Raw genomic sequence first — 12,749 nt, forward strand, 5'->3', positions numbered from 1 at the left:
GGTGCCATGTTGTTTTACCTCTGTCAAACATATCTATGATGGATGGCGTGACACCATCTGTCATTTTGGCAAACACAGAAACAGAGGTATGTAACTGAAATGCTGCTATGTGGGATAGCTATTTTACAGCATTGATGTGCTTTTAACTGGAGGACTTTACTAAATTGAAGTTTGGGATGTCTGCCTGCAGTGTGTGCCTTATTGTAAAGATCTTTTGACCGGAGCATACTAGGAGAGGCATTTGTACGATTGCATTTCAATCCAAACATCCCTCTTTTGATATACAAAAGACATGCATTATCATGTATATTTTTAGTTACTCAAGTTACCAACTACGTGGTCGAAAAGTGTGGGACTGGAAAAGCACAGTAGGTCAGGCAGCATCTGAGGAGCAGGAGAATCAATGTTTGGGGCATAAGCCCTTCATCAGAAATGATGACATTCCTGATGAAGGGCTTATGCCTGAAACATCGATTCTCCTGCTCCTCTGATACTGCCTGACCTGCTGTGCTTTTCCAGCGTCACACTTTTCGACTCTGATCTCCAGCATCTGCAGACCTCACTTTCTCCTTAAAAACTATATGCACTATTGCTCTCATGCTTTGTAATTCATTACTTCCATAGGTCTCTGTGAATGCATTGCACACAATGGATAGACTCTTATAGGAATCTGAGTGTGGGCTATGGTGTGATTTGTGGCAGAATTGAATGAGAAGCCAACTGAGAGCTATCTTGACATTGGGAGAATCTTATGATATTTTTAATGCTTTTGACAAGAAGCACGTTGAGTTTATCACAAGGCAGTAGCAAGTTATCAACTAAGGGAGATTATTTCTCATTAAATGATTTGTTAATGGATTGGTTATTTCCATTAATATTCAGCTTCGTAACTTTCCAGAGAAGCCAGACCAGCTGCATGTCAAGAAATGTTAATATGGAAATCAAAGTGGGTGCCGCATGAATTCAGCTTGCTACTTGCCCGAGTAGCACCAACATCTCAGGGCACACACCGTGAGCACCAGCCACCTGCACCACATGTCCACAGATATTTGCATTCAATATGTTCCAGCCTCAAACAGCCCTCATGGCACATCCCAATCCATTTCCTGGATGCTTCTACAGAACACATACTTGAATGTGGAGCAAGAGTGTGAAGCTCGGCTCAAATGCTGGATAACTTGGTGGCATGGTGGCTCAGTGGTTAGCACTGCTACCTCACAGCGCCAGGGGCCTGGGTTCAATTCTCAGCCTTGGGTGACTGTCTCTGTGGAGTTTGCACATTCACCCCATGTTTGTATGGATTTCCTCCCACAGTCCAAAGGTGTGCAGATCAGGTGAATTGGCCATGCTAGATTGCCCATAGTGTTAGGTACATTAGTCAGAGGGAAATGGATCTGGGTGGATTACTCTTTGTAAGTTTGGTGTGGACTTGTTGGTCCAAGTGGCCTGTTTCCATGCAGTAGGGAATCTCATCCAATCAAACTCATTCTCAGAGCTACTGCTGCTAATTTAATTTGTCCAATCTATGTGAAAATTTACATCATCAACATTAATTGAAGTACCTTTCTTACATGCCCCATAATTCCTTGAGTTATCCTCTCCCACCCAGTTATTTCCCCTCTTTTCTCAGACACCCCATACTGTTCCTGAGGGATATTACTGACAACATATTTAATCTTCATTGATTTTGAGCTGTTGTTTTCTCAAGTGGCAGGCACCTGATTTGATTTGATTTATTGTAGTCACGTGTACCTAAGTACAGTGAAAAGTTTTATCTGCAAGAAGTACAGGCAGATCATAGTAAGCAAGGACATACAGATTGTAGGGAGCTTAGACAGAGTGAGGCATACTGGTTACATGATACAGGAGGGTCGTGAAGCAAGATCAACATTAAGAAGATCAACATTGTTTTAAGTTAGAGAGTCCATTCATCAGACTAATAAACTGTTCTTGAAACTGCTAGTGTATGTGTTCAAGCTTCTGCATCTTCTGCCTGCTGGAAGAGGTTGTAGAAGAGCATTACCGGGGTGGCAGGGTTTTTTTAGTGATGTAGGCAGCCTTTCTGCAGCAACGAGAAGTGTAACTGGAGTGCATGGATGGAAGGTTGGCTGATGGTCTGGGCTGTGCACACAACCTTGTGTAGTTTCTCATTGTCCTGTGCAGAGCAGTTGCTGTACCAGGCTGTTATATATCCGGATAGTATGCAGTTGATGGTGCATCTATAAAAATTCATGAGGGCCGTAAAAGACAGGCTGTATTTCCTAAGCCACCTGAGATTAAAGAGGCATTGTTGTGCCTTCTTGACTGTTGCATCTATGTGAGAAATCCAGGACAGGTTGGCAGTTATAGTCATTCCTAGGAACTTGATGCTTTCAACCCTCTTAACCCCCTGCTCCGTTGAAGTAAATGGGGGCATGTTCTCCTCCTTTCTTTCTGAAGTCAGTGATCAGTTCTTTTGTTTTGCCAACATTGAAAGAGAGGTTGATATCATTGCACCATGACACCAAACCCTCTATCCCCTTTCTGTATTCTGATTCATCATTGTTAGATAACCATCCTACTATGCTGGTGTCACCTGCAAACTTGTAGATGATGCTTGCTCGGAATTTGGCTACACAGGCAGAGGTTTGCAGGGAGTATGGTAGGGTGCTGAGAATGCATCTTTGGGGGGAGAGGGTGGCTCCAGCATTGAGTGTTGTGGTGGAGGAGGTGCAGTTGACTATCTTTACTGATTGTGGTCTGTGGTTCAGAGAGCTGAGGATCCAGTTGCAGAGGACGGAGCCGAAACCTAGGTCTCGAGTTTTGAGATCAGTCTGGAGGGGATTATGGTGTTGAAGGTGGAGCTGTAGTCGATGAGTAGAAGTCTAATGTATGTGTCCTTGTTATCCAGATGTTCTAGGGAAGAGTGCAGGGATAGGGAAATGGCATCCACTGTGGACCTGTCATGTTGGTAGGCAAATTGCAAGGGATATCGAGGGCAGGCTGGGAGACTAGAGTTGCGATGGACCTTGACCAGCCTTTTGAAGCACTTCATGAATGTAGAGGTCATCTACAGCTTGCTGACCTTATGTTCACAGGGCAGAGACTCAAAATCAGGTCTGACTCAGATCCATCTGTTCCAATGCAGGGATAATTTCCTGTGGTCAGTTCATATTGACAGACTGACACTAACCAATTTCTCAATTATTGACTCTTAATTATATTTTAGCTTTGAAATTCAGTAAGACCTAAAATTGCAGAATTTTAAAAAATCTCGGTCTATTTAACTGCTCCCATGTGGGGTGAGACATTGAGAATTATTATTAACTCAGATTTAGTTAAAAGCTCCCAACACTCTTTAGATTAATCTATTAAATATGTCCATAGAACATAGAACAAAGAACAATACAGCACAGAACAGGCCCGTCGGCCCACGATGTTGTGCCAAACATTTGTCCTAGCTTAAGCACCTATCCATGTACCTATCCAATTGTCGCTTAAAGATCACCAATGGTTCTGACTCTGCCACTCCCACAGGCAGCGCATTCCATGCCCCCACCACTCTCTGGGTAAAGAACCTACCCCTGACATCTCCCCTATACCTTCCACCCTTCATCTTAAAAATTTATGTCCCTTTGTAACACTCTGTTGTACCCGGGGAAAATGTCTCTGACTGTCTATTCTATCTATTCCCCTGATCATCTTATAAATCTCTATCAAGTCACCCCTCATCCTTCACCGTTCCAATGAGAAAAGGCCTAGCACTCTCAACCTATCCTTGTATGACCTATTCTCCATTCCAGGCAACATCCTGGTAAATCTCCTCTGCACCCTCTCCAAAGCTTCCACATCTTTCCTAAAGTGAGGCGACCAGAACTGCACATAGTACTCCAAATGTGGCCTTACCAAGGTCCTGCACAGCTGCAACATCACCTCATGACTCTTGAATTCAATCGCTCTGCTAGTGAACGCTCATACACCATAGGCCTTTTTACAGGCTCTATCCACCTGAGTGGCAACTTTCAAAGAGCTATGAACATAGACCCCAAGATCCCTCTGCTCCTCCACCTTACTAAGAACCCTACCGTTAACCCTATATTCCACATTCTTATTTGTCCTTCCAAAATGGACAACCTCACACTTGGCAGGGTTGAACTCCATCTGCGACTCCTCAGCCCAGCTCTGCATCATATCTAAGTCGCTTTGCAGCCGACAACAGCCCTCCTCACTATCCACAACTCCACCAATCTTCGTATCATCTGCAAATTTACTGACCCACCCTTCGACTCCCTCTTCCAAGTCATTAATAAAAATTACAAACAGCAGAGGACCCAGAACTGACCCCTGCAGAACTCTACTTGTAACCGGGTTCCAGGCTGAATATTTACCATCTACCACCACTCTCTGACTTCAACCGGTTAGCCAGTTCTGTATCCAACTGGCCAAACTTCCCACTATCCCATACCTCCTGACTTCCCGCATAAGCCTACCATGGGGAACCTTATCAAATGCCATACTAAAATCCATGTACACTACATCTACTGCTCTACCCTCATCCACATGCTTGGTCACCTCCTCAAAGAATTCAATAAGACTTGTAAGGAAAGACCTACCCCTCTCAAATCTGTGCTGGCTGTCCCTAATCAAGCAGTGTCTTTCCAGATACTCATAAATCCTATCCCTCAGTACCCTTTCCATTACTTTGCCTACCACTGAAGTAAGACTAACTGGCTTGTAATTCCTGGGGTTATCCCTATTCCTTTTTTTGAATAGGGGCACAACATTCGCCTCTCTAGTCCTCTGGTACCATCCCCATTGATAGTGAAGACGAAAAGATCATTGCCAACGGCTCTGCAATTTCCTCTCTTGCATCCCACATAATCCTAGGATATATCCCGTCAGGCCCGGGGGACTTGTCTATCCTCAAGTTTTTCAAAATGCCCAACACATCTTCCTTTCTAACAAGTATCTCCTCTAGCTTACCAGCCTGTTTCATACTCTCCTCTTCAACAATACGGTTCCTCTCATTTGTAAATACTGAAGAAAAGTACTCCTTCAAGACCTCTCCTATCTCTTCCGACTCAATACACAGTCTCCCACTACTGTCCTTGATCGGACCTACCCTCGTTCTCGTCATTCTCATGTTTCTCACATACACATAAAAGGCCTTGGGGATATCCTTGATCCTACCCGCCAAAGAGTTTTCATGCCCTCTCTTAGCTCTCCTAATCCCTTTCTTCAGCTCCCTCCTGGCTATCCTGTATCCCTCCAATGTTCTGTCTGAACCTTGTTTGCTCAACCTTATGTCAGCCTCTTTCTTCCTCTTTACTAGACATTCAACGTCCCTCGTCAACCAAGGTTCCCTCACACGACCATCTCTTTCCTGCCTGACAGGTACATACATATCAAGGACACGTTGTATCTGTTCCTTGAAAAAGTTCCACATTTCAACAACATCCTTCCTTGACAGCCTATGCTCCCAAATTATGCTCCTCAGATCCTGTCTTGCAGCATCGTATTTACCCTTCCCCCAATTGTAAAACCTGTCCTGTTGCACGCACCTATCTCTCTCCATAACCAAGGTGAAAGTCACAGAATTCTGGTCACCATCACTAAAATGCTCACCCACTAACAAGCCCATCACTTGTCCCGGTTTGTTACCAAGTACCAAATCCAATATGGCCTACCCTCCAGTCGGACAATCTATATACTGAGTTAGAAAAGCTTCCTGGACACACTGCACAAACACCACCCCATCCAATCTACTTGATCTAAAGAGCTTCCAATCAATATTTGGGAAGTTGAAATCGCCCATGACTACTACCCTTTGGCTTCTGCACCTTTCCAAAATCTGTTTCCCAATCTGTTTCTCCACATCTCTGCTGCTACTGGGGGGCCTATAGTAAACACCCAACAAGGTGACTGCTCCTTTCCTATTTCTGACTTCAGCCCATACTACCTCCAAAGGCAGATCCCCCTCGAACTGCCTTTCTGCAGCCATTATATCATTTCTAATTAGCAACGCCACACCCCTTCCTTTTTTACCACCCTCCCTAATCTTACTGAAACATCTGGAACCAGGAAACTCCAACAACCATTTCTGTCCCTCTTCTATCCACGTTTCCGTGATGGCCACAACATCGTAGTCCCAAGTACCGATCCACGCCTTAAGTTCACCCACCTTATTTCTGATACTCCTTGCGTTGAAGTATACACACTTGAACCCAACTGTGTCTGCAAGTATTCCCTGTCAGTGCTACCTTCTCCACAGCCTCCTACATTCTTGGACATCCTGAAAAACAGCTAACCTACTTACTGGACTACAAGTCCAGGTCCCATCCCCCTGCCAAATTAGTTTAAACCCCCCTCCCCGCGCCCCCCCCCCCCCCCACCCCCCTGAAGAGTACTAGCAAACCTACCTCCCAGGATATTGGTGCCCTTCTGGTTCAGGTGCAACCTGTCCTGCTTGTACAGGTCCCATCTTCCCCAGAATGCAGTCCAATTGTTCAAATACCTGAAGCCCTCCCTCCTACACCATCCTTGCAACCTCGTGTTCAACTGCACTCTCTCCCTATTCCTTGCATCACTGTCACGTGGCACCAACAACAACCCAGAGATGACGACTCTGTCCATCCTAGCTTTTAGCTTCCAGCCGAACTCCGAGCTCCTGAATGACCTCCCCACCCCTCTTCCTACCTATGTCATTGGTGCCAATGTGCACCATGACTTCTGGCTGCACACCCTCCCCCTTAAGGATTCTGAAGACATGGTCTGAGACGTCTCGGACCCTGGCACCCGGGAGGCAACAAGCCAACCGAGAGCCTCACCCATGTCCACAGAACTGCCTGTCTGTCCCTCTAACTATCGAGTCTCCTATAACTAGCGCTCTCCTCCTCTCCCCCTTTCCCTTCTGAGCCTCAGAGCCGGACCTCATGCCAGAGACCCGGTCACTGCAGCTTACCCCTGCTAGGCCATCCTCCCCAACAGTATCCAAAGTGGTATACTTATTGTTGAGGGGAACGACCACAGGGGATCTCTGCACTGCCTGCTTCCTCGCCTTCCCACCTCTAACTGTTACCCAGCTACCCCTGTTCTCTGGCATAACTATGTCCCTGTAGCTTCTATCTATCACCCTCTCAGCCTCTCGAATAATCCTCAGTTCATCCAACTCCAGCTCCAGTTCCCTAACACGGTCTGTGAGGAGCTGGAGCTGGCTGCACTTCCTGCAGATGAAGTCGGTATGAAGTTCATGAAGTCCATGAACACAAAGTATTTGGAAAGCAACTTTCATGCATCAAAATGTCCAAGTATGGGAGAATTCGTAGAAGTAGTCATATAAAGTTCTGAAAATTGTGACATTAGTTGAAATAATTTTAATCACAACATTAATTTCGAGGATTTAAAACCTGTAGTTAGGTTCCGAAGGGCTTTCCTTATCCGAAGAAAACACAAATATTAAAACATTATACCTTCTAAGTTGAAATAGTTTTCATTGCTAAATTGCTACTAGATAAATTTTAAAATATTAAAGAACAATATAATTTGTTGCTTGCAATCCTGCTTCACAAGCCTCTAGTTTCATGAACATCCTGGCTGCTGCAGAAACTTTCTCCTCCTCAAACTCTCCAAACTATGGCCTCTACCCATGTCTAGACACTCCAAGATCTGGCCTTTTCTTATTCCCAACCTTTGAGTTGGAGTTTCTCCATGTCCCAATTGCTGCTTCGCTCTCCTGGACTTGCATTCTCATTCCATCTCCAGGCTCAATCTGAAGCTGGAGCTCTGATGTTTTAGAAATTGTGCCAAAGATTAAGAAGTACTGAGTCTTTTACAATTTATGGATCTCTGGATGTTCTGAGAAGTTGCAATCACAGTCCGGTTTCTTCTCTGGTCCTTTTTCCCTACCTTGAGAGAGAGGCAGGAGATTCTGATTAAGGATCATTCAGAAATATAATTTAAATGACAGGACCCTTGCAGTGTAGGTTGACAGGGGACATCAAACCAAGACCCAACTTTCAAAGGAGTAGTTGCCATATACTGTAACTTAAATGTCCAGCATCACAGGCAACCACTTTGACAGCTCCTTTTGAAAGGGTAAGTACATAGGGTAGGTTTAAGGGTAGGGTGCCAGGTAGACTGGGTGCTAGGTAGGTTCATATGCCAGGTGAAATAGAAACCAATTATGTAGGGTGCAAGGTGGTACAGTGCCAGGTGAATAGGAAGTAAGGTGCCAGCTTTAAAGGGTGCCAGTTGTATAATGTGACAAGTATGTAGAGTAGTAGGTGAATAGGAAGTATGATCCCATTTATATACGGTGCCAGTTGTATAGGATGCCTGGTATTTAGGGTGCCAAGGGGGTAGAATGTCAGGGTGATGATAAGAAGGGGGAGTCAGGTGCTCTGTCTAAGCAGCCTATGATCTGTATGCCCTTGTTTGCTATGATACTGCTCACTAAACAAAGCTTTTCACTGTGCTTAGGTATATGTTACTACAATAAACCAAATCAAATCAGGTAGGTGATGGAGCGTTTAGAGTAGACTGGGGTAGGTATGGCACATGAGGTATGCTAGGCAGGTGGGATCTTGGATTCCATGAGTTCAGGATAGTTATTGGATCCCATTTTTAAGGATTATGAAAAGGGCAATTTATTACAAATCTTGTGGACATACCTGGAATTGTTTCTTTAAAATGCATCATTGAATGTTCACTGTGGCCATTGGAGACTTTTTTTTGCACTAAGCATGATGGCACAGCTTGCAAGAATAATGCAAGACATCTTTTCTGGCCTTTACTGGAAGATTCTGCTGCAGCACTGCAAACATGAAATCCTCATCTTCACGAGGACTTTAGTCTGTTCCACTACAGTGCTGGTGAAAGTGTGAATAGCATTGCATTTTCATTTTCTCATCAGTCTAAAGGTACTGTAAAAATATCATATTTGGAAGGTTAGGGGATGGTTGTCCCCTAACGACCATCTCTGTATGACCTGAGGACTTTGGAAGGAGGTGGGAACATATGAGTTCTCTAGTATATAAGAGTCATGGTAGATCTCAAGATCTCCAGAATCTGGCATCAATGATAATGTATAATTTGAAGACTGACGGAGTGCCAGACTTTTCTATTGACAAAGAGTGGTGATATGGCACTCTCAAAATAACTTTGATGTAGTCAATAGTGCTCTGTGGCTGGGGGAAGCCAGTGATGTTGGACAATCTCATTGCACAGACTGCTTGACTGACCTTGTCATGGGGGAAGATATAAATTAGTGCAATCTGGAGATAACAGCATTAGGTGACATCCCAGATTCTGTTGTGGATTGAGACTGGGGAGATGTCACACAGATTCTCAGTTGCTCCCCTAAATGAACCACTGGCATAAAGGCTTAGGGCAGCTGTGACTTTGAAAGCTATCAGGGTCAGAATGCCGCTCAATCCTTCAGAGCACAAGACCTGCTTCAGCAGGTTCAAACTGTTCAAAGATGCTAGAGTGGAACTTTCTTAATCAGTGACTGCACTAACAGTGAGGCCTAGAAATGTGGGGTCTTATTACATACCTCCACTTCCTTGAAGGCTCTTCACCTGCTGCTTGTCCCTCTGGAGGCTGTGGGGCAGCTGCTGCTGGTTTCTGTTCTTGCAGAACTTCCTGATGTTGTCATGGCTGACTCCTTCTATGTTGGCCATAACAACTCAAATGATGGCATTCTTCACTTGAGACCCTTGAGCTGATAACCTATGGGGATTATTAAAAAGATAACACAGTTTTATTAAAGAATCTTATGAGCCCACACATCCATAAGTCTCATGTTATGCCCTCCCACAATGAAGATAGAGGCTTCCAGAGTTTGTCATTGACACATCTTCTTTAGAAGATGTCCAATTATGTGACCTTACCGAAACGTACATTGAACAATCAAAGCTTTCATGTTATATTGGGAACAAAACACTTCCAGTAAGCCACCATATCAGTTCTAACCCACAAAAAGTCTCTCTTCCACATCACAAACCATAATCTTGCATACTTACAGTTCAGTGCGTGACTATGGCAGCTGTAAAGTATTGTCTTCCAGTTCTTCTTATGAAATGTGGTATGAAATGAGAACTTCAGGCTCTGCTTTTAAGTATATCATTCTCATTAGGGTTGCTTAGTTGACAATGACAAGGAGGCAATGAGTGTACACATTGTAGTGGTCATGTTAGCTGAGGGCATAATTTTAAACTTTGTGTTTTTGGACAATGAATCACCTGCTGTTGCACTGTGAATTAAAGACAGAAGGGTGGCATTACTGAATCAATATAAGCATTAACACTGCAATTGCCCATAGGAGGTCCTTAGTTCCAAAAGCTTTATTCAATCCCCGAAAGAAAAATGACCTACTTTGCATGTAGTGACAGCCGTTTGGTCTAGTAATTCAGCAGTTGACTTTCAATCTGATATTTAGACTAGAGTGGTACTGGAAAAGCACAGCAGGTCAGGCAGCATCCAAGGAGCTAGGAAAATCGACGTTTCGGGCAAAAGCCCTTCATCAGGAATGGAGGCAGGGAGCCTCCAGGGTGAGAGATAAATGGGGGAGGGGGGATGGAGCTGGGAAGAAGGTAGCGATGTGCCAGGTACAAACTGCATTTCGGTGTGAGTGGGTTGCAGAGACCGTCTGTGATTAACAAATTTCTCTCTATCTCTCTATCCCTCACATTCCATTCCATATCATGTTTCATATTCCTGTTTCCATTTGGAGCCCTTTACATAATATTAATATTCCCAATTTACTCAAAGAGCCAACCACTTTAGTAATTTCTGTGCTGTTGTTGGTGCTATATTCTCCTCATTTAGAGGCCAGAGTTTCTGTAACTGTGAGCTTTCCCTCGTGTCCCCCAGAGGTCCCAGTTCTCTCACTCTCACAATGATGTCTCACCTTACAATTGTCTGTTATCATTGTCACCAAGCCCTCAGCAACTCAGTACCATGAAATACATCCTGAGACTTGAGTAAGCTCTTGCCCAATATTAAACTGAATGGCCTACTCCTGTCCCTGTTTCATGTTTCTACGTTAAACCTCAGAACTGACTATGGCCCACCCTCCATAACTAACATGGCAGGGTAACTGTAACTGCTTACTAATTAACCTTCCTGTAATCACTGGGCTGCTTGCATTTGACCTGCAGGGTTGACCTTTGTCTTATCCCTGACCTCCAAGGACATGGACCTTTGGACTCTGAGATCTAGGTCTCTGCTCCACCCTTTGCAGCATCCTCGACTTTCTGACCTACAGACCACAACAGTACTTTCTCTATGACAATCCTCAACACCGGCGCCCCTGTGTACTCATCCCCTGACTGTATACCCTGTACACTCATGACTGTATGGTCAAATTTTGTCTGAACTCCATCTACAAGTCTTGGTAATGTGGTGTAAAGATAACAATCTCTCCCGCAAAGTCAGCAAAATGAAGGAGCTGATCATCAAATTCAGGATGCAAGGAGGAGGGCATACCCCTATCTACATCAATGGAGCTGAGGTGGAGATGGTCGAGAGCGTCAAATTCCGAGGAATGACGATCACCAACAATCTGTCCTGGACCACCCATGTTGATACAACAATCAAGAAGGCACAACAATGCCTGCACAACGATGCATCACGGCTTGGTATGGCAACTGCTCTACCTTGAATGGCAAGAAACTACAGAGAGTTATGAGCACAACCCAGACCATCACACAAGCCAAGCTTCTATCCATTGACTCCATTTACACTTCCCAAAGCTTTGGAAGGGCAGCCAATATCATTAAAGACCCCTCCCACCCCAGCTATAATATTTTCCAATCTTTCCTATTAGGCAGAAGATACAAAAGCTTAAACACATATACCAATGAGTTCAAGAACAGCTTCTTCCCACTGTTATTACACTTTTGAATTGACCTCTCAAGTTTCAAATATAATGTCGATCTTGCTTTTTATAATTTGGAGATGCTGGTGTTGGATTGGGGTGTACAAAGTTAAAAATCACACAACACCAGGTTATGGTCCAACAGGTTTAATTGGAAGCACACTAGCTTTCGGAGTGGCGATCCTTCACTATCACCTGATGAAGGAGCGTCGCTCCGAAAGCTAGTGTGCTTCCAATTAAACCTATTGGACTACAACCTGGTGTTGTGTGATTTTTAACTTTGCTTTTTATACACCTTCTTTGCAGTCGCAACTTTGTATTCCTCACTCTGTTCAACCACCGAATAATCTTTGTATGTTTTGATCTGCATGTACTGTGCACAAAACATAACTTTTCACTGCACTTAGGTACATGTGACAATAATAAATCAAATCAAATCAAATGTAGGATCAAATGCCTAACTAACTGTGGCCAATCCCCTGCATGTGATGAGCCCCTTGACTAACTGTGATGGCACTCCCTGACTAACTACAGACCCCTCAACTCCACTAAGGAGTGTTCCTCTTTGACTTTCACACATGACCATTTCATTGAAGTATGCTTGAAGTGCGTTTGTCATGCAGACTTACTGGAACAAACAGCAGATTTGATATTGACATCACACTGTGCCATATGGCAGCATGTGCAACCTCAGTCTAACTTTTAAACTGATTAGTCAGTGCTCCCCATGGTCACAAGCTGACTACCTCTCATTGTATGCTAAAAAGCAATGCAAGCCACAAAGGCTGGCAGCCTGTAAGTGAGCACTGAAGACCCTGTGTGCTTAAGAAAGCAGTGTGAACCACACAGAGGCTGGCTGTCTATCAGTCAGCATCTAAGGAGCCAGAAAATC

The 12,749-nt window shown here is 44.3% G+C and overlaps 1 protein-coding gene across 2 annotated transcripts in view; it reads right to left on the reverse strand.

The window, feature by feature from the left end:
- LOC140479986 (transmembrane protein 61-like) overlaps positions 1-12,749 on the reverse strand; it is a 36,555-nt gene that overhangs the window by 18,969 nt on the left and 4,837 nt on the right. Inside the window, exons 2-3 of one of the 2 annotated variants that reach the window (XR_011961167.1) lie at positions 9,533-9,708; positions 7,530-7,884 (exon numbers count right to left, since the gene is read on the reverse strand). The gene's annotated coding sequence lies outside the window, so the exon portion shown is untranslated. Of the gene's footprint in view, positions 1-7,529; positions 7,885-9,532; positions 9,709-12,749 lie in introns of those variants that run through there. The other variant, XM_072574453.1, reaches the window with a different exon arrangement.

The sequence above is a fragment of the Chiloscyllium punctatum genome, chromosome 7 (genome assembly GCF_047496795.1).
Source record: "Chiloscyllium punctatum isolate Juve2018m chromosome 7, sChiPun1.3, whole genome shotgun sequence".
Lineage (NCBI taxonomy): Eukaryota > Metazoa > Chordata > Chondrichthyes > Orectolobiformes > Hemiscylliidae > Chiloscyllium > Chiloscyllium punctatum.